The sequence below is a fragment of the Geotrypetes seraphini genome, chromosome 1 (assembly GCF_902459505.1).
Source record: "Geotrypetes seraphini chromosome 1, aGeoSer1.1, whole genome shotgun sequence".
Taxonomy (NCBI): domain Eukaryota; kingdom Metazoa; phylum Chordata; class Amphibia; order Gymnophiona; family Dermophiidae; genus Geotrypetes; species Geotrypetes seraphini.
In genome coordinates this window covers 135,447,405-135,467,789 of record NC_047084.1, presented here as the reverse complement: position 1 = coordinate 135,467,789, position 20,385 = coordinate 135,447,405, and the positions used below count along the sequence as shown (strand labels likewise).

General features: G+C 42.6%; 1 protein-coding gene across 2 annotated transcripts in view; it reads left to right on the top strand.

Annotated features, from left to right (window-relative positions):
• The window catches only part of PGRMC2 (progesterone receptor membrane component 2), an 82,772-nt gene that overhangs the window by 27,472 nt on the left and 34,915 nt on the right, over positions 1-20,385 (top strand). The gene's annotated exons all lie outside the window — the stretch shown is intronic.

Below are 20,385 nucleotides of genomic sequence, written 5' to 3'. Positions count from 1 at the left end.
TCCTCCGTGGGTTTGATAGAATAGGTAACTGGCTCCTGGTTAAAAGGAGCTGTACAGCCCTTTCTGTCTGGTCGGGGGGCCCGTCTAGCATGTGTCATGAGAAAATGGTGACAGGAGAAACCAGCGTGATAAGCATGGAAATCTGAAGTCCAGGCCCCCTCAGAAATAGAGAAGAGAGTCCTGGCCGCAGGAATATGCGCAGTGTCATTATGCCCATAGAGACAACCCGAACTTGGAAACTGCTTGTACTACCTTTAGGCATAAATATCCTGTGCCACTACTAGACACATGCAGCTCAGCACAGAGGCCCAAACAAGGACAGTTACCAATAGACAAAGGCTCAATCTGCAGGGACCCCAAGAGAGACAATGAGATACCTGTGTGAAATACAGGGCACTATCTTACTGCTGATCTCACTGTGCCGTGAGTTGCCGTATGTCGCCCCAGTCTGGAGACAAACCGAGACTGGGTGACCTAGCACAGGTCAGAGTCTCTCTGGTAAACCCCTTGAGTGCTAACCCCAGAGTCCGATTAAACAAGCAGCTTCCTTCAAGGGAGTACAGCAGGAACACAGACATAGACATATAAAGCTGCCCAAGCTTGTCCCAAAGCTGGTGAAACACATGCAACTTGTCTGAACCGGAAAGGAGAGAAGCCCCGGCATACCCTGACCAAAGTCAGCTGGAAACAAACTACCGGAACGCTGCAGCTCTCCCGCCATTGCCGGAGAGTCCACTGTTCCCTCTAAGCTGAGCAGGAGTCCTCCAACTGCATTGCTACCACTGGGTGCTGGTGCTTCAATATTGTGCTTTCAGTCTCTAGGGACAGGCAGATTCCCTGGAGCCCTGCAAAGTTTGCCTGTCCCTCACTATTGATAATGAGATAGTGAAACAGCACCACCCACTGGCAGGACTGTAGGTGGAGGACTTCTGCTCAGCTTTGAGGGAACAGTGCCGGAGACCCATGCGCACGCCTGATTCTCGCTGACACGTGGCCGCTGCATCAACGCTCCTAGAAACCTAGTCGGATTCGAGCCCTGCAAAATTTACCCTGCTGTGGCTTGCATAGAAAGAAAATCAGACTTGGGGAATAACCAGAAGAATGGTCCCCGGCGCCGGAAAACACATATCCCATCTCATGCGCGCTGCTATAAACTGGCACCTGCACAATCAGCTGCACATGGCCGTGACAAACACTGATGAAAGAGAGCCTCAGAATAAACAGGACTACTGCTGCACTGAAACCCAACAAAGAGAACAAGTACGAGCATGAAATTGCATTGCTACTGCTGCGCTGTAACCAACAAGGAAACAAAGCGCGTGCATGCAAAGGGCGGGAAGTCCCGGCTCCCTCCATGGATTTCTAGTCATAAAACTTAGCCTCAATAAAATATCCATACCTTAAATGTATGATGACCGAACCCACAGTACTAAGACTCCCAAACAGAACCTGAAGTTCAAACAACTGTAAAAGCCAGACATACCCACAGCTTGTTGTTAGGGCCGGTTGAAGCCAGTTTGCAGCAAAAGCATGGCAGAATGTAACAACTGTGGTGTCTTTTTTTTTTTTTTTTACAGAGAAGGGAAAGAAGAAAAAATTTGAGACCCAGTCAGACCCTCTAGCAATGGAGGGAAGGTGAGGCAGGGACAAGGGGGGGCCCAAGTGTAACCTCTAAAGCCGGCACCGTTCAGCCGGACACCCCTGTCTCACTGAAGAGAAAAATCTCAACAGGAGAAACAATGGTAGTCTCACTGAAGAGAAACCTCAACAGGAGAAAATAAAGTTCCAGCCACAGCCAGAATTCAGGAGCTAGTTGAATAGCGACCTTTTCCTGCTGGGAGATAGAGATTACTGATGAGACAGGAGGAGTGCCAGCCAATAGGACCACCTGTTAATCAGTTTCTCTATCTCCGCCTGCTGGTAGATGTGAGCTATCCCATTGGTCTCTGGATTCATCTGCTGCTGTTGCTAGGGAAATAATGTTACATTGTCAAAGAGAGTGAGAGAGACAGAAAGACCTGGAACAAAGGTGGGAGGACTCAGAGAGAGAGAGAAACCTGAAACAAAGAGGAGTCAGAAGAGAGGGGGGCAGATGTTGTTCTTAGGGGTATATAGAGGGAAGAGAGAGAAAGAGATGCAGAGAGGTGGAAAGATTCTGGACCAAGGAGGGAGAAAGGAAGGAAGGAGAGAGAGAGGCAGAGAAAGACCTGGAAGAAAGGAGAACAAATGCTGGACATGGGAAGTGGTGGTGGTTGTAAGCAGAAGAAAGACAGAGGCTTGGACCAAAGGGGCAGACTGGATGGGCCATTTGGTCTTTATCTGCCATCATATTTCTATGACATGAGGCAGATGCTGGACTATGGGAGGTGCAGACGGAAGAGACAGAGGGGGAGAGACCCTGAGGAAGAGCAGAGAGATGCAAGATCATAACAGAGGAAGGAGAGAAAGGGAGACATGTTGCCAATAGGGTGGAGGAGAGAGGAAGAAAAAGTTGGACTCATGGAGGGACAGAGAGAGATGTTGGTTGGGAAGGGAATGAGGTCTGGAGGAGAGGAAGCGTGCAGGAGTCAGAAAAAAAGAAATATTGGATGCACAGTCAGAAGAAAGTGCAACCATAGAATCGTAAAATCACCAGACAACAAAGGTAGGAAAAATGATTTTATTTTCAATTTAGGGATCAAACTGTGTTTTGAGAATTTATATCTGCTGTCTGTTTTGCACTATATTAGTCTAATTTTCTATAGTTGTTACTGAGGTGACATTGCATATTTTAAAGTCATTTGCCTTAACCTCTTTGAAAAATAAAACAAATATTTCTCTGTATACAGTGTATTGTGTTTTTTTAAAATTATTTTGTGGTTACCATTATGTATTAATAAGATTATATTCTGTGTATATGAAAAATGGATGGAAGAAATTGCATTGCAGTTAGTACTATTATTATGAGGGTGGGAGTCAAGGGAGGAGCTTGGGCAGGTTTGGGGTGGAGCTTGGGTGGGGATTCTTGATTGATATTTGTTAGACTTAGGGGGTACTTGGCTTGAAGAAGTTAAGAAACACTGGTCTAGGTGACTATGGAGTTCACTTAGTAAGGGTCCCTTTTACAAAGCCACAGTAGTGATTCTCCCATGGCAAATGCACCAAAGTCCATTGAATTCCTATGGGCTTCAGTGTATTTGCTGTGGCAGAATTGCTATGTCTTAAAAACCAGATTGCCAGGGATGCAAAGCATTAACTGATTCAATGTGAGTTTGAAGTTGGTTCAATACTACTCTCTCAAGTACAGTAGTTTTGAAAGAAATGGTAGGTTTGATAATGTCCAGTAGTTATTCGGGGTGGAATAAGAGGATCTGCATTATTTTTTTTCAAGGGTGGATTAATGCTACTGGAACACTGCCTAAGTGTCAAACCTTAAAAAAGAAAGTCATATTGAGCATTGGAAAATACAGTAGTTAATAATAATAAAAATAGTGCACATTTAATTTTCCCTACCACCAATTTCCCCGCCCCACCCAGCTACTTTTTTGTGCCACCCGGCTGGAAAAAATTTCTGGGGAGAACACTGCTTTTATTTATTCCCACTTTCTAATATGTTAGAGAGCATCAAAGAAAAATGTACCCCATGGCATCTATCTTAAGTTTCTGCATATCAAATTTGGAAAAAAAATATACTGTTTATCATCTGGTTCTTTACCCTTCTCTTGGACTTCCCCACCTGTATAATACCCTCTTTCTGTAGCCTATACATTGCAATAGCTGCTTTAGGTTAAAGACCATAGACCTTTGCCCTCCTTCAAAATGGGTTTACACACATTTCAAGCTTGTCCAGTAAAGTTGGTAGATGTGATCTTTTCCAGTATCTGGGCTTCTGGGAGCATCCCCATTAGAGGTCACCATCCAGATACTTTTTTTGTGTGTGTGTGTGTGTGGGGGGGGGGTGTTTGCCTGTTTTATATTTAGCTATAGGTTCATCCATATGAAACCAGAGCTAGTGCAATCTGCCCTGAAAAAAAAAATGGAAACTGTTAGCAAATTAGTCCCCTGCCTTTCTCAGCCTAAGAAGCCAGATTATATAATCAGACATGCATCATGCTCTAATCTGATTAATAATTTTTTAGATGCTTCAATTTAGCTAATTTAAAGTCATCTAAGTTGCAAGTTCAACTTGTTTTTTGATGAGTATGTAAATATTTCAGCATAAGTTTATACAGCAACAAAAAGAAGTAAGTAGTTTATAACAAAAAGTTATTTTGTCCTGAATTGAGGCTTGATGTATGATGCCAGGAAAGCCCTTGTTACTTTCAGGCTGCTCGGAAATTGCCATGAAGGTATTGGAGTTTATAGTCCCTATTATATTTCTCGAACTCGCCAAAAGATTAAAATAACCAGGCTACGCACAAAGAAAGATAGAGAAATAATTCCCCAAAACCTCATACACCTAATTTCCAAGCTTTTTGCACAATTCAGTTACTATGGCGAATGTGCAGTAAATTAGAGAGGTGATTCTGCTCCTCATAACCTGTCTTAGGAGCGGGGCTCGTTATTGTCATGACTTGCAAAACTAACCCATATGGAGACATGATCTCCAAATATTTTTCTGTAGCTAGTGTGTATTAACTTTATTAACAGTGTATTCTCTTCTTTTGGGACTGTATAGTGGTATTTAGTACTACAGGTTTGCAGAAAAAAATGGGGGTCACAGCTTGATAGACTTTGAAATGGAAGAACATTTTTGTTTCCGTTATAAAAGTTAGTGTTTAAATTTGAGGTGCTTTGTGATTTTAAAAGGGTTTTACAGACATGGAAGAATATTTATTTGGGTTTTCATATATACCCCCCCCCCCCTCTACTTAGTCACGGTAGAGGTTTCTACCGCGTTTTGGAACACTAAGGGCTCCTTTTACGAAGCTACGGTAGCGGCTTTAACGCACGTGATGTTTAATCATGTGCTAACTCCTGTGCTATCTCAAGAGGAGGCAGTAGCAGCTAGCGCGTCCAGCGGTTTAGTGCGCAATATTACGCGCGTTAAATCGCTACTGCGCCTTTGTAAAAGGAGCCCTAAGTTTTCCGACGTTTGTAGAATTCCTATGAACATTGGAGCAGCATCGGAGCATTTAGTGCCCCGGGCCGTGGTAGAAACCTCTATCATGACTTTGTAAAAGAGGGCCATAGTTAGGAGAGGACAGTGTGAGATGTGGAACTAGAAAACAAAATGCTAAATTAGGAGAATGTTTTGAGAAGCGTGAACAAATAAGTTTGGGATTTTTCTCTTCTTTCCAACAGCCATGGAATTTTAAGTCCTCCTTTTCATCCACAAACCAGGTACATTTGGCCAGATTCAGTGAGTTTGCCTGTGCTGTTCCATCAGTGACTTCTATCCTCACATGGGATTACACGCTCTGGGATTTAGAGGTAGTTCAGTCAGAGGTCTTCCTTGGAAAGAGATTGCCAGTGGCACCAAATTACATGTGCTGTTCTTATTGCTGAGAACTCCCGCCCACTGGGGGCCAAGCTGAGACTACCAAACTTTTACTTGGGACCTCGAGCTCTGCTGAACCTTTGTCTCAGAATTGAAAGGCAAGTGTTTTATCCAATTTCATTGCTGTCCTTGGAATTTATAAACATTCTAACAGGTGTTTTTACACTTTTTTTTTCCTATAATGAACAAGTAATAAGTAATTTTAAATACAGGATTTACCTATGCAGATTTATTTAGGATCAAGTTTGCTGCTATCGTCGTCGGTAGCTTTGCAGATTTTGGTTTTCATTTTATGCACATCACATTGTGTAAGGCTGTGGAGTTGTTCTTCTGTAGAGTAATTTGTATATTATTCATGTCCCTGTTAAATAATTCCTGTTTTGTTTTGCAGTTTAAATATGTATTTTCCTGTTTTTAATACTTTCATAACTGCAAGATGCAGCAGTCTGCTTTTGAAATGCGATTTACAGTATAACTTCTTTTCATTTTGTGGCATATGCTTGTAATTCATCTTTTTGTTACCCTTGATTATTTGTATTGTTATCCAAAGGTTTTGGTGTCCTGTGATACAGTAATTAATGGAGAATGAAGGGTCATAGTGAATGTTTGTACTTTTAGAAATGTGGATATTATGCCAGGCTAGCTTTGACTGTAGTAGTAATCCTTGAAATCCAAACTTTTGTATAACATCTCTTATTAGAAACAGTAACCACACAATGATGAAACCTGCCATGCTATTGAGGCTGGATTTCTCTTTAAAGTTTCAATTGGAGATCCTTTCTGGTACTTTTTAAAGATAAAATGTATACAGTAGTTCATTTATTTTCAGCATTTATAAAACAAATTACATAGCAACAGCAATTACTAATCAGTCTATCCTTGAGCATCTGCCCCTTAAGGGGGCAATGTTGTAGTTAATAAGAGGGACATGTGTTTCAGCAGACTGCATAGTACCATATGCCTAATGCTAGAATATGCTGTAATTGCTGCTTTGTTCTACTTTCTTGCTCTCCATTGTTTTCCTTTAAACTGCATGCATTTGGTACAAAAAGCTGTCCTGGTTCTTATCTTCTGTCTTGTGCTAATTTTCTATGTTACTGTAGTCAAACTTGAGTGCCCCAGAAGTATCAAACATAGATTACACAGCATTCTTCCTAGCTTCATAATGTAAGCATTGAACAAGAAGGCTTTTGGGAAGGTCAAACATTCATCGTCAAAAGAAAGAAATGGAATCCAGATAAACTGGATTGTTTCTGATCTAATCATGAACAATCCAGTTTGTCTAGATTCCATTTCTTTGTCTTGGCAATGAATTTTGATCTTCCCAAAAGCCATCTTGTTCAATGCTTACATTATAAAACTAGGAAGAATGCTGTGTGATCTATGTTTGATTCTTCTGGGGCACCCAAGTTGACTATAGCAATTTGGAAAACTAGCACAAGAGAGAATATTAAAACCAGGACAGTTTTTCATACCAAGTGCATGTATATATAAATTTCTACTTGTTCAGTCTTATAATGTAACCAAAGACAATTTTATTTTCCAGTACACTGCTTGTTACAGGATTCCTGACCATGTGAGAAGTTAGTTCTCCCCACTGCCATAAAAGGCTAGATGCACTAAGAGGATCAGTAAGACCATGTGTGGGTGCACCGATCTGATTTTTTTTGTTCAATTTAAAAAGCGCTATTGAGGCACTAAAAAGTTTGCCTGCAGATGATTTATGTGGATGTTTGTCGTAATCCTCGACTCTGCCTCCGATTGATTGCTACGAGAGCAACTCTCACGCATGTGCAGAGCCAGTAAAGAAAGCCGAACAGCAGAGAGGCAGGGGAAGCCCCGAGAGCAGCCTCCTGCCCCTCAGCTGTTCGGGATAGTAAACCTTTTTTTTATGGGCACAGATGAATATCTGCCCTATTAAAGAAAAAAAGCACACACCCCCGTCCCCACCAATAAAGGCCCTCCTCACGAACCGGCACCACAAACTTACACCCCTCCCCCCCCTTTGGCAGGAGGAATGTCCATTTCCCCTGCTATGCCGATCCCACCCCTCCACGAAAAATAATTGGCAGGATAAATGCCCACTTCCTCCTGCTGTGCCAACCCCCCCTCCCCGTGAAAGAAAATTGGTAGGAGGGAAGTTCACTCCCCCCCCGAACCCTCTCCTGTACCTTTTTAGGATTGGAAGGAGGAGGGCAGCACGATCCCTTCTCCTTCAAGGTTCACCAATCCTAAATGGCGAGCCTTCCCTCTTTGGTGCGTTATGTGATGCACCTGGGAGGGGCCTTAGGCGTATGAGCCAGTCGGGGCTTTAGGCTCTTCCCCTATTTATCAAGCTTGGCAGGCAGCAGCAGCAGCGTCACTAAGTCCAGATGCTAGCACCTCAGTTGCTTAAGGATGATGCCAGCGAAGGCTACGCATGTTAGAATGGAGTTCTGGCCACCTTTGGAGGAGATGCTCAGCTGACGGTGCTTGGTGATAACCCACCAGCTACAGCAAGGGTCAGCAAGTACTTCAACACTGGAATAATAAAACCAGAAATGCATTTTCTTTTCTGTTGAATATAATACAAAGACATCTGCTATATACATTTCCCAAAGCTAACATATTTCAGTCAATAAATTCCTTTTTTTACCTTTGTTGTCTGGAGATTTATTTTTCCATCAAATTGGTTCCAGTTTCTTTTTCTTCTGCTTTTCTGTCTTCTGCAAATACTTCTTTAAGTGTTTGCTGTCCATTGGTTCCTCCTATGATCCAGCATTTCTCTGTTCTCTCCCTCCCATTGTACAGCATCTTCACTCCCTTCTATCCTGGATCGTTCGCCCTCTTTTTCCCTTCCCCACTCCTGCACAGTATTTGTTCCTCTCTCTTCCACCCCCATGTGCAACATGTCTGGGTGACCAAACAGTTGGATATGGAAGGGTGCTAGATGTGGTGAATTTGAATTTTAGCAAAGGCTTTGATACTGTGCCGCATAGACAGCTGATAAACTGAGTGCGCTTGGTATGGGACTTGGACTAAAAATTGGTTAAGTGGAAGGAGATAAAGGGAGTAGTAGTATTAAACGGAGTTTGCTTCGTGGAAAAGGATATTGTTAGTGGAGTGCTGCAGGGATCTGACCTTGGGCCGGCTCTTAACATCTTTGTGAGTGATATTACGGAAGGACTATCTGGTAAAGTTTGTCTTTTTGCGGATGATACTAAATTCCTGTAATAGAGTAGACACCCCGGACGGTGTGGGTAATATGAGGAGGGATGTAGCAAAGCTTGAGGAATGATCCAGAAATTGGTAACTAAGATTTCATGCTAAAAAAATGCAGGGTCATGTTTCAAGTTTATTAAAAGATTTTTTAGACCGCTTAATCAAATATCTAAGCGGTTTACAATGTAATAATACATAGAAAAAATGTACATCATTATAAAAACAGGGGGTACTGGAAGAGAATCCAAGTATAATAAAAAACAAAAATACAGACGTACGGACCTATGCAAGTAATAGGGAAGTGGGGAAGAACTACAATTTTTATAGAAAAGGTAAAACATAAAAGGAAAGCACACTAGGCTAGGGTAAGATAGCAGTTTATTTTGTATTTTAAAGTTTCAAAATTGAGGAATTTAAGATTTTTGAAATTTTAAAATATTAAAATGATGAATATTAAAACATTGAAATATTAAAATACTAGTATTTTATTAGTCCGTTACATTAACGAGTGCTAAAATATATGTCTGTCTGTCTTTATTTCTCTCTCTCTCTTCCTCCCGCTGTTTTCTTTCTGTCTGTCTCTGTCCCTGGCCCCCTTTGTCTGTCTGTCTTTCTGTGTATCTCCCTGCCCCTGTGTCTTTCTTCTTTTCTTTCTGTCTCCCTTCCTCCCGCTGTCTGTCTGTCTGTCCAAAGCAGCATTCCCTCCCCCACACCACTTCCCTGTGCAGCAGCATTAGCGTTTACTCTACCCCCTTTCCCTTCCTGCGGTCCCGACTACGAACCTGGTGATTCCAGCGTGTGAAGTAGTCTTCACACGCTGCTTCGAGTCCTTCTACTGCCCTGATTTACTCTGGCATGTCCCTGATGACATCGGCAGAGCAAATCAGGGCAGTAGAAGGGCCCGAAGCAGCATGTGAAGACTGCTGCACACGTTGCTGGAATCACCAGGTTCGTAGTCGGGTCCGCGGGAAGGGAAGGGTGGGGCGGCAAAGGACTCGGGTCCCGGGCGGCGGGGTCATTGCAAGAGCCGGTTTGGAAAGTTGCTGGACTCCTCTCGGCTCCGTTTTTCGGTTCGTCCGGGGGGGGGGAGGGGGCAGGAGGCGCTCAGTTCTTCCTTGCAAGTCCCAACCACAAACTAACGTCCACCACCCTGCAACTCAATGGCTTAACGTATCCAATCAACGCTACCATAAAAATCCTCGGAGTCATATTGGACCGATGCCTCACTCTAGAAGATCACACTAACACCCAGGTCAAAAAATGCTTTTCCACCCTTTGGAAACTCCGCTCCATCAAACATTACTTCGATTTCCCCACCTTCAGTTTACTGGTCCAATCCTTAATTCTAAACTCCCTGGATTACTGCAATATCATATACCTGGGCGCCTACAAGAAAACCACTAAACGACTACGACTTATCCAGAACACCGCCGTCCGCCTCATCTACGGGCTCAAAAAATCAGACCACATCAGCCCTTTCTACAGGAAACTTCACTGGCTACCGTTCGAAGCAAGGATCATCTTCAAATTCGCTTGCCTCTGCTTCAAAACCCTAACTGGCTCAGCCCCGATATATCTGTCACGCCACTTCACCTTCCCAGGTTCTAACCGTACACGTAATGCACACCTGTTTGCCTACCCCTCCCCAAAAGGATGCATCCACAAAAGATTCTTCGACAGGACCCTCTCCTTCCAGGCTGGCAAATGGAATGACTGCCTGTCCACTCTCATCTCTCTTGCCCCTACTTATCAATCGTTCAGGAAATCGCTCAAAACATACCTCTTTGACAAATTCCTCTAACCCCCGCTCCTCCCCTACCGAACTAATTATCCCTTGCCTATCTCCCCTTCCCTTCCCCTCCCCCCATGCAACAGTTACTAAATCTTGTTTGTAATTATCACTGGCTTTTTACCATATAATTGCTAACTAACTCTCTACACCTACATTGTATAAATCGCCCTGAACTGTCTCCTTGATATGCTGTAACCTCGATGTTAACTTCGCTGTAACCTTGATGTAACTTCACTGTTAATGTACAGTCTCTTATCCTGTAAACCGCTCTGAACTGTTTTGTGGTATTGCGGTATACAAAAATAAAGTTATTATTATTATTATTATTATTATCTTTGTGCCCCAGTCCCGGCTTGTGGAGGTGATCGTCGGCTGGCTGGGAGTGGGCTTGTGGAGGCGATTGTCGGCTGGTGACGTACAACGCGCATGCGCACTCTCGCCTAGCGCGACAGATCAGATCTCAGGGAACACGCGGCGAGAGTGTGCATGCGCTGCTAGCATTTTATTATTATAGATGCCCTTAAAAGGACAGTTATTGTCCAAAGGCGTCTTGGAACAAAAAAGTTTTCAGTTTTGCTTTGAATTGTTTTAAGTCTAGTTCACTACGCAAATAATTAGGCATCGAGTTCCAAAGAGTAGGGGCTGTGATGGCAAAATTATTAGAGCGCAATGTATTAATCATTTTTAAGGAAGGTATAGCAAGGAGATTCTGTGACGCCGAACAAAGAGGTTTTGATGTATTATAAGGAATTAAAAGTCTATTGATGAAATCGGGTTGGTTGTTTGATTTTGTTGTGAATGATAGAAGTAGGATTTTATAACTAACTCTATGTTCAACTGGTAACCAATGTGCGTTGAACAAAAGAGGTGAGATGTGATCGTATTTCTTTGCCCCGCAAATAATCTTAATAGCAGTATTTTGCACAATTTGGAGCTGCCTGATTTCCTTATAAAGGGCATTACAGTAGTCTATGCAGGAAATTACTAAGGAATGGATCAGTGTGTTTAAAGAGGCCGGTTCAAGCAACTTGGCAAGAGAACGGATCATTCTAAGGCGATAAAGCATTTCTGAACGACTGTGCTAATGTGAGGATAGTTAAAGAATTTACAATCGAAGGTGACTCCTAATAATTTTAACGTTGGAACAGTTTTAATAGAGATCGAATCGAACTTCAGGGGAACCTGGAGTGTTGTTCCTTCTTTTAATGGAAAAATCATGAATTTTGATTTGTTTATGTTAAGTGACAGTTTATTCAAGTCTAACCAAGTTTTGATCATTTCTAATTTGTGGTTAATGGAGTCAACTTCATCTATGTTGTTAAGGTCGATAGGGTGAATTAGTTGCACATTGTCCGCGTATGCAAACGTGGTGAATCCGATGGATTGGCCAACCGTCAGTAGGGGCGATAAGAAGATGTTGAAAAGCAATGGGCTGCAAAAATCTAAGGAAATAGTATAGTATTAGGGGCAAAGTACTTCTGTGTAATAAAGAAAAGTGGGTCTTGGGAGTAATTGTGTCTGATGACCTCAAGGTAGCAAAACAGGTAGAAGAAGTGACAGTTAAAGCCAGGAGGATGCTTGGGTGCATAGGGAGAAGAATGGTCAGGTAAAAAAGAAGTGATAAGTGCCGTTGTATAAGTCTCTGGTGAGGCCCCATTTGGAATATTGTGTGCAATTCTGGTGATATAAATAGGATGTGGTTAATGCCTAGTTTGACTTCTGGATTCCCAGTTCGATTTTTGTCTTTTGGCTCCTCCCTAGGCCCATGCAAAACATACCTAGCCCACTCTTCCTTGCCATATGGATGTGCTGCAGTTTTAGATATTCATTTCCTAGCTATATAAAATCAGGATTTGAATGTTCATACAATATGGAAATCTAAATGTTGGTTTTCAGACATCCAAAACATGACTAGAGCTTCTAAAATAAGGAGCCATAGTATTAACATTGTAAATAGCATACCATACTATGTATTCTTTTTGTTAATCTCCTTGAGTGAATTTTTTCAAAAAAGTAGAAAATAAATCCATAAATAAATTTGGAACAGAAAGCTGTTCCAGTGTAGCAGGGACTGAAGAGATCACAAGAAACTAGAGCCTGCAAGTCTGCTGGAAGTTCTTTGCTTTAATCGCTAGCACTACCATTGGACTATGAAAGGTTATAGGGAAGGAGGAGAGAGAGACATGACTGAGGGGGGAGGGGAGAGAGACCCGACAGCAGGGGAAGGGGAGAAAGGATGGTAGGAGCACAGGAAGATTTGCTGGGAGAAAGAGGTGCAGGCCTATACAATCTTAGTCCTCAACAAAAGATCTTTAGAACTGTTATTCACTAACTCTGAACTATGTTTATTCCACTCAATCTGTAATACCTTTTGATCATTGTAAACCGCATAGAACTTTGCGGTCCTGCGGTATATAAACTGTTATTATTATTATTATTATGGTGGGTAGGGTGATGTTTGAGAGGGCCAGATTCTGGAAATAGGGATGGAAAAAACAAGGGAGAAGGTGACCTTGGAGGGAAGGAGAGAAATGGTGAGCACAGAGTGGTGGGGAGAGGGAGGGAAGAAAGAAAGAAAGGAAGAGAAGAGGGAAAATAAATGAAAGGGAGGGAGATGGTGCCAATGAATGGCAGGGAAGGTAAAAGAAGAGATAGAAACTGGACAGATTTGAAATGGAGGAAGAAAATGGAAGAGAAGTTGATTGTGATAGATGGATATAGGGCAGGAAGAAAAGAGAAAAAAAATGAAAGAGTGAATAGATGGAGCACAGAGCAGCAGAACCAGAGATGCGAAATGAGATGATTAGAAAGATAAAATCACTAGACAACAACAAAGGTATAAGGGCGAATCAAAAATTAAAGACAATTGTTAAATTATGCGATAACCGGAACAGAGCTAGCAAAATGCAACATATGTACTTGTTCATTGCCTGTTTAATAGTTCATCCACGCACAGGACAGCACTTGGCCTTTAGTCATGTGACAGCCACGAGATCAAAAGATGTACCGTTGAAGAACTATATAGATAAAGGATAGATAAAATGTTGGTTTTGGCAGATGGCCACCTAGATAAGTGTTGCTGTTTACTTTATATAGTTTATTCATTCATACAGAGTTTTAGAGTTTTGAGAACAAATAAATTAACTTTTTAATAAATAATGCTACTGAAAATTAAGAGTGGGATGGAGGATTGACATAATGATTATATGGCATTGTATAAATCCAGAATAAGGACCTGAAATAACATATATGTTATAAGAGGTCATATGCACTGAGTCTGAGGCCACTGTATGATACTTCATCCTCCTAGTTTCTCTTACTTGGGGAGATTGATAAAATGGGTTGGGTTGCTGGGTGACCAACTCAAATAACACATTAATTATATTTGTTACTAGCTGATGCCCCGGCGTTGCACGGGTATTTAATTATAGCAATAACACTGTAAATGGATTCAAATAAAGATACTTTATAGTGGTGAATGAAATTATTTTTTTACAGCTTTATAAAAAGTACAATATTCAAATTATAATGTGAAATATTTAACAAAATGAATACAATACAACTAACACAAAACTTGATTATAAACAACAATTTTAGTTTCACCTCCAGGAGCAAGAATATATAAATTCTTGGGTGAACCCACCCTTGAGCAAGCAACATAGAGTTGACCATGGGAAAAACAGGGGGATCTTAAATCCATGCCACAGTATGTAATAGTCTGTCCCTGTGATTTGTTGATTGTGATAGAGAATGCAAGTCTCACTGGAATTTGCAAGCTCTTAAACTGAAAAGGAAGATGTGTTGCAAGTTTCGTTCAAATCGGGCAAGCCGTTTTTGCGTTGGCAGCTTTTTACAATTTTTCCATTGACATGAATGGGTGAAATCTGATTTTCTGTTTGTAGCTCCGCCCACGTGTGCAGGTGGGCCGCGAGACCCCAAGGTAGTGAGGGATCTGCATACCAAGTTTCGTTCAAATCGGGCAAGCCGTTTTTGCATTGGCAGCTTTTTACATTTTTGCCAGTGACATGAATGGGTGAAATCTGATTTTCAGTTTGTAGCTCCGCCCACGTGTGCAGGTGGGCAGCGAGACCCCCCAGAACATATCACCCCAGGTAGTGAGGGATCTGCATACCAAGTTTCGTTCAAATCGGGCAAGCCGTTTTTGCGTTGGCAGCTTTTTACATTTTTTCCATTGACACAAATGGGTGAAATCTGATTTTCTGTTTGTAGATCCGCCCACGTGTGCAGGTGGGCTGCGAGACCCCCAGAACATATCACCCCAGGTAGTGAGGGATCAGCATACCAAGTTTCATTCAAATCGGGCAAGCCGTTTTTGTGTTGGCAGCTTTTTACATTTTTTCCATTGACATGAATGGGTGAAATCTGATTTCTGTTTGTAGCTCCGCCCACATGTGCAGGTGGGCCGCGAGACCCCCAAAACATATCATCCCAGGTAGTAAAGGATCTGCATACCAAGTTTCGTTCAAATCGATCAAGCCGATTTTGCGTGATCGCGGTACATACACACACACATACATACATACACACATACATACCTCCGATTTTATATATATATATATATATATATATATATATATATATATATATAGATTTAGGTATATTAAGTTTGTGACACTACATGTGCAATAATAGTGATTTGAACAATTTTTCTATTATTTAAAAAAACAAAACCCTCTTTTTTTGTTGATTTATGGTTGTGGGTTGGACAGTTGATGAAATGATCCGTGTTGTTCGTCTGGTAACTTTGTTACCCACAGGTCTGCTGGTTTTTTGACAGGTCTGCCTGTCTTTTTTTTTTCCCCCAAGGCAGAGATACTTTGTGTTTTTTACACACACAAAATATCTGCCCCATAAAAAAAAAAGACAGGCAGACCTGTCAAAACCGCCAGCCCCCCTCTGACAAACAAGACCCCCCCCCCCCCCGTGACCTACAAATGGCAGTAGGGATGCCCACTCCCTCCTGTCACCAGTCGCTCCACTTGACGCTTCCCTCCCTGCCCACGCGAATATAGCAGGAGGGATGCCAATTCCCTCCTGCTGTCAGGACACCCCCCTCCCCCGAACTTAACAGATGCTGCCCTCCGCCCTCACGAATATGGCCTGCTGACAACATAAAACTCATCCCCCCAAACATGGCAAGAGAGATGCCAACTCCCTTCTGCCGTCGGGCCCAGCCCATCCACCCCCAGTACCTGAAAGTTGGGAGCAGGAGGGGAGCATTGTTTTGGCCAATCAGGGACTTCCATAGGCTCCTCCCTAAAGAAGTCTCTGATTGGCTCAGGTGCCTCAGGCCCCTCCCAAGGGAGGATCCTGAGGCACTTGAGCCAATCAAGGCTTTAGGCATCTCCGCGTGCATCACATGATGCACTGGGGTGGGGCCTAAAGCCCTGATTGCATTGCTGGAACCTGGAGGAGCAGGAGGGACTATAAATTGAGTGGAGCAGAAAGGGTAGATGTGAATTGCTTGTTCACTCTTTCCAAAAATACTAGGACTAGGGGGCATGCAATGAAGCTACTAAGTAGTAGATTTAAAACAAACTGGAGAAAATATTTCTTCACATAATGTGCTATTAAACTCTGGAATTCATTTCTGGAGAATGTGTTGAAATACATTAGCTTAGCAGGGTTTAAAAAAGGCTTGGATAATTTCTTAAAAGAGAAAAGTCCATAGGCCATAATTGAGATGGCTTGGGGAAATCCACTAGGATAAGCAGTATAAAATTTATTTTACTACTTGGGATCTAGTTAGGTACTTGGGACCTGGGTTGACCACTGTTGGAAACAGGATACTGGGCTTGATGGACCTTTTGGTCTGTCCCAGTATGGCAATTCTTATGTTGTTATGTATTCCTGAGGTATCAATTGTTTCTGCAAGAAAGACATTGCCTCTTTCTATTATACAAGCATATACAACAGGATCATTGTGGATATTACTCCACTCATCAATACTTAGGTTAGCAATTTTATCCTCTAGACCAGGGGACTGCAACCTTTAAGACATAAAGAGCCACTTGGACCCGTTTTCGAAAAGAAAAAAAAACTTGGAGCCGCAAAACCATTATAAAACAAATCTAACACTGCATATATTGTTTCTTATCTTAATGCTATATACAGGATCACTAAATTGAAAATAAAATCATTTTTCCTACCTTTGCTATTTGGTGATTTCATGAGTCTCTGGTTGCACTTTCTTCTTCTGACTGTGCATCCAATCTTTCTTCCTTTCTTTCAGCCTCCTGTATGTTTCCTCTCCTCCAGACCTCATTCTCTCCCCCAACTTTTTCTTTCTGTCTCCCTGTTCCCCCTTCTTTCTGTCTCCGTGCCCTCCCCCAAGCCACTCAGTTTGCTGCCACCGCAATCGGGGAACAGCCCCCAAGCCACCGCCGTCCCAAGCTTTCCCTGCAGAAGTGTTGCACTGACCAGCATTCCGCTCTCTGACGTCAATTCTGACGTAGGAGAGGAAGTTCCGGGCCAACAAGGCATTTCTCCTCATTCCATCCAGCCTGAGCCCCATCTCTCCTTGATCCAGCATTTCCCTTCTGTGTCTGTCAGAATTACCATTCCACCTATTTTCCAGCATCACCCTTCTTTGTGTCCATCTCACCTATATCCCTATCTCACCACTTTTTCAGAATCTTCATTTGTCTCTGTCCTTATCTTTACGCCATGTTCACCATTTGCCCTTTCAATGTCTTTATCTCCCCCCCCCCCACTTTTTCAGCATTACTTCTATGTCTCTATTTCACCTCCTCTTCATGTCCCCTCTGTATCTCTATCCTTATTCAGTAGGTCCTGCTTACCCTTTCTCTTCTTTGTGTCACTATCTCCATTTTCAGGTTTCCCCCCTTTTCCTTTGTTAATGCACCCTGTAGCCAGAATCTTTCCACCCTCCCTCCACTCCGGCCCAGCCCAGTATGAAATATTTCCTTTTGTTTCCCTCCCCTCTCTCTCTTCTCCTCCCTCACCCACAAGTCCTGCATCTGGCCCTCTCCCTTATACCTGCACCTGGCAACACCCCCCTGCTCCGCGGCTCTCTTAAGCAACTCGTCAGCAGCGGTGATCAAGACAAGCTGCCGACATCGAGGCCTTCCCTCTACGAGTCCCGCCTTTGTGGAAAAAGGAAGTTGAAACAAGCGGGACTCGCAGAGGGTAGGCCCCGACGTCAGACGCTTGTGTCGATCGCTGCTGCTGAGTTGCCGAAGAGAGCCGCGGAGCAGGGGATGTGGCCGGAAGCAGGTAGAAGGGAGAGGGAGATAGGAAGGCTGTAGATCTCCGGAGCATGACACTGACCCCGGCCAGGATGATTTCTTTTTCAGGCACCTTACAAGTCCAGCGTCGCGGCGGGAAATAGCCATGCTGAGCAGTGAGCTCAGCACTACACAGATGAAAGCCTTGCTTGCTGATTGGTCCGGCGGCACGGCGGGGCGGGGCCGCCGGACCAATCAGCAAGCAAGGCTTTCATCTGTGTATGTGCTGAGCTCACTGCTCAGCATGGCTATTTCCCGCCGCGACGCTGGACTTGTAAGGTGCATGCCTGCGTGACACACTACCGGAGCCGCAGCAAAGGTGGAAAAGAGCCGCATGCGGCTCTGGAGCCGCAGGTTGCCGACCCCCGCTCTAGACTTATTGCACATTGCTCCGTTTCTCTGTCATACACTTTATCAAGCAGTTTCTCTGCAATGTCTACTCTGCTGGGTGGACTGTATCCTGGTCTCAGTGATTAAACTATATTAATGAAATATGGGTTTTCAATCAGACAGAAAGAAGAGTTTGTTGCATAAACAAATTGGGCAATTTTTTCATCAATTACCTCTTTTTTAATCTGCTGGTTTTTATCACACTTCTGTGGTGGTTCCTGGATAGTTGGATTTTTTTTTCTTTCTTTTAGGCGACATACTGTGGATATAAGATGTGACTGAAATACTATCCTGGATAGATAATTCTGAAACTGTAAAACAGATAGCAATGATAACAACAATATTAGCAATACACTTCCTAGCAAGGGAACAAGAAGTGAGACTAAACAAATAAACTAGATAAAAAATAAAATAGCCTCTTAAAAAAAGCTGGAAAGCAATGGCCACAAAAGCTCACAGTCTAACCCCCCCAAAAAATCATGATCTGCAAGCCCTGATGTTAGAGGCAAGCTTGTATATTGTAGCTACGAGGGACGTTCAATAATTTATAAGAACGTAAGAATAGCCTTACTGGGTCAGACCAATGGTCCATCAAGCCCAGAAGCACGTTCTCACAGCGGCCAATCCAGATCACTAGTATCTGGCCAAAACCCAAAGAGTAGCAACATTCCACGCTACCGATCCAGGGCAAGCAGTGGCTTCCCCCATGTCTTAATAACAGACATGGTCTCTATGTAAAGACCAGGCATACAAATGCTACCTAGCATTTGTATACCCGAGTATGAAAAAAAAAAAGCAAGTATGTTGAAACAAGTTGGTGCATGTTATGACATGTCTCAAGGTTACTCATGCACAGTTGCAGCTCATTGTGAGTCTTAACATTCCTTGAGACAGGATGTCAGGAGAGTCCTCGTGTGAATCAAGAAAGAAACTGCTAGATTTGGAGCACCATTCAGTGATATAATTTCTCACTGAAGGGAAAAAGTCAAAGGAGATCCATGAACGCATGACTGCAGTTTACAGTGAGTCTGCCCCATCATCCTAAAAAGTAAAATTTTGGAGCAAGCAGTTTTAAGTAGGGTAGAAAGTCCATTGAAGATGACTCTTGCACTGGATGGCCTGTGGAAGCAACCTCCTAAGAAATGTGCAAGAAAATCAAGGATTTAACTTTGACAGATGAATTAAGGTTTCTTGAATAGCTAAAGAAATGGGAATTTCGACAGGTACAGTTTGGATAATCATAAAAAGTTGGAAATGTCCAATGTTACTGCTAGATGGGTTCCAAGAATGCTGATGTAATGCCAGAAGGCCACGAGGCTCCAGTGCTATCAGGAGAACTTGCAGATGCTCTGTGAAAACCAAGTGAATTTTTTTTCGTCGTTTGGTGACTGGAGATGAGACTTGGGTCTATCACAGAGATCCTGAGTCCAAAATGGAGTCAATGCAGTGGAAGCATAAGTATCCCCCACCCCAAAAAAGTTCAAGACAGAAAAATCTGCAGGGAGAGTCATGGCAACTGGGATGATTCCATCTTCTCTTTACTATATAATGTCTCAAAAAGTCTTAAATATATTAATAAATAACCTCAGACAGCATTGAATTTAACAGCTATAAAGCATACTTATTCTAGTTAATTTAGGGATCTTGACTGCCACCCGAGTAACATAACTCGCTGTGGTAGAAATCCTCATTGATCCCGATTTAGCATTTTTACTGTTGTCATGATTATTTTTGTTTTTAGTGAGCAAAAATAGATAAATTAAGTATAGTTTGATAAACTTAACTTATGTGCGGTTTGTCCCCTTGCCGATGTGTTTCACTTATACTATATCAAGGACGGGGAGAACTTAGCTCATATTTGCTGGCAATCTAGATTAAATTAACTAAGAACACTTCTTAAGTTCTCAGTAGCAAAGAAAAACTTTATTTTGTTGACCAGTGCTATTTGTGTGCTTCCTAGTAATGTTATAACCCACCAGCATAGGTGGTAGGGACCAACAGTGACTCAACTGAAGATGCTTAGGACAGATAGTGAGGGCATTGGTTTGAAGAATGAAAAATAAACCATTGGGGGATTTGCTGGGTTTCTTGGATTCAGTATGGGAACTTGAATGCTCAGAGGGTTAAAGAAAGAAAGCAAACTGATTAGGATAGAGATATATTATGCAGGTGAGGATGCTTATATAGCTGACAGCTAGTATATAGTCTTAAACTGGTATAGATAGATAGTAATAATGTAGATTAGTTGAATTGGT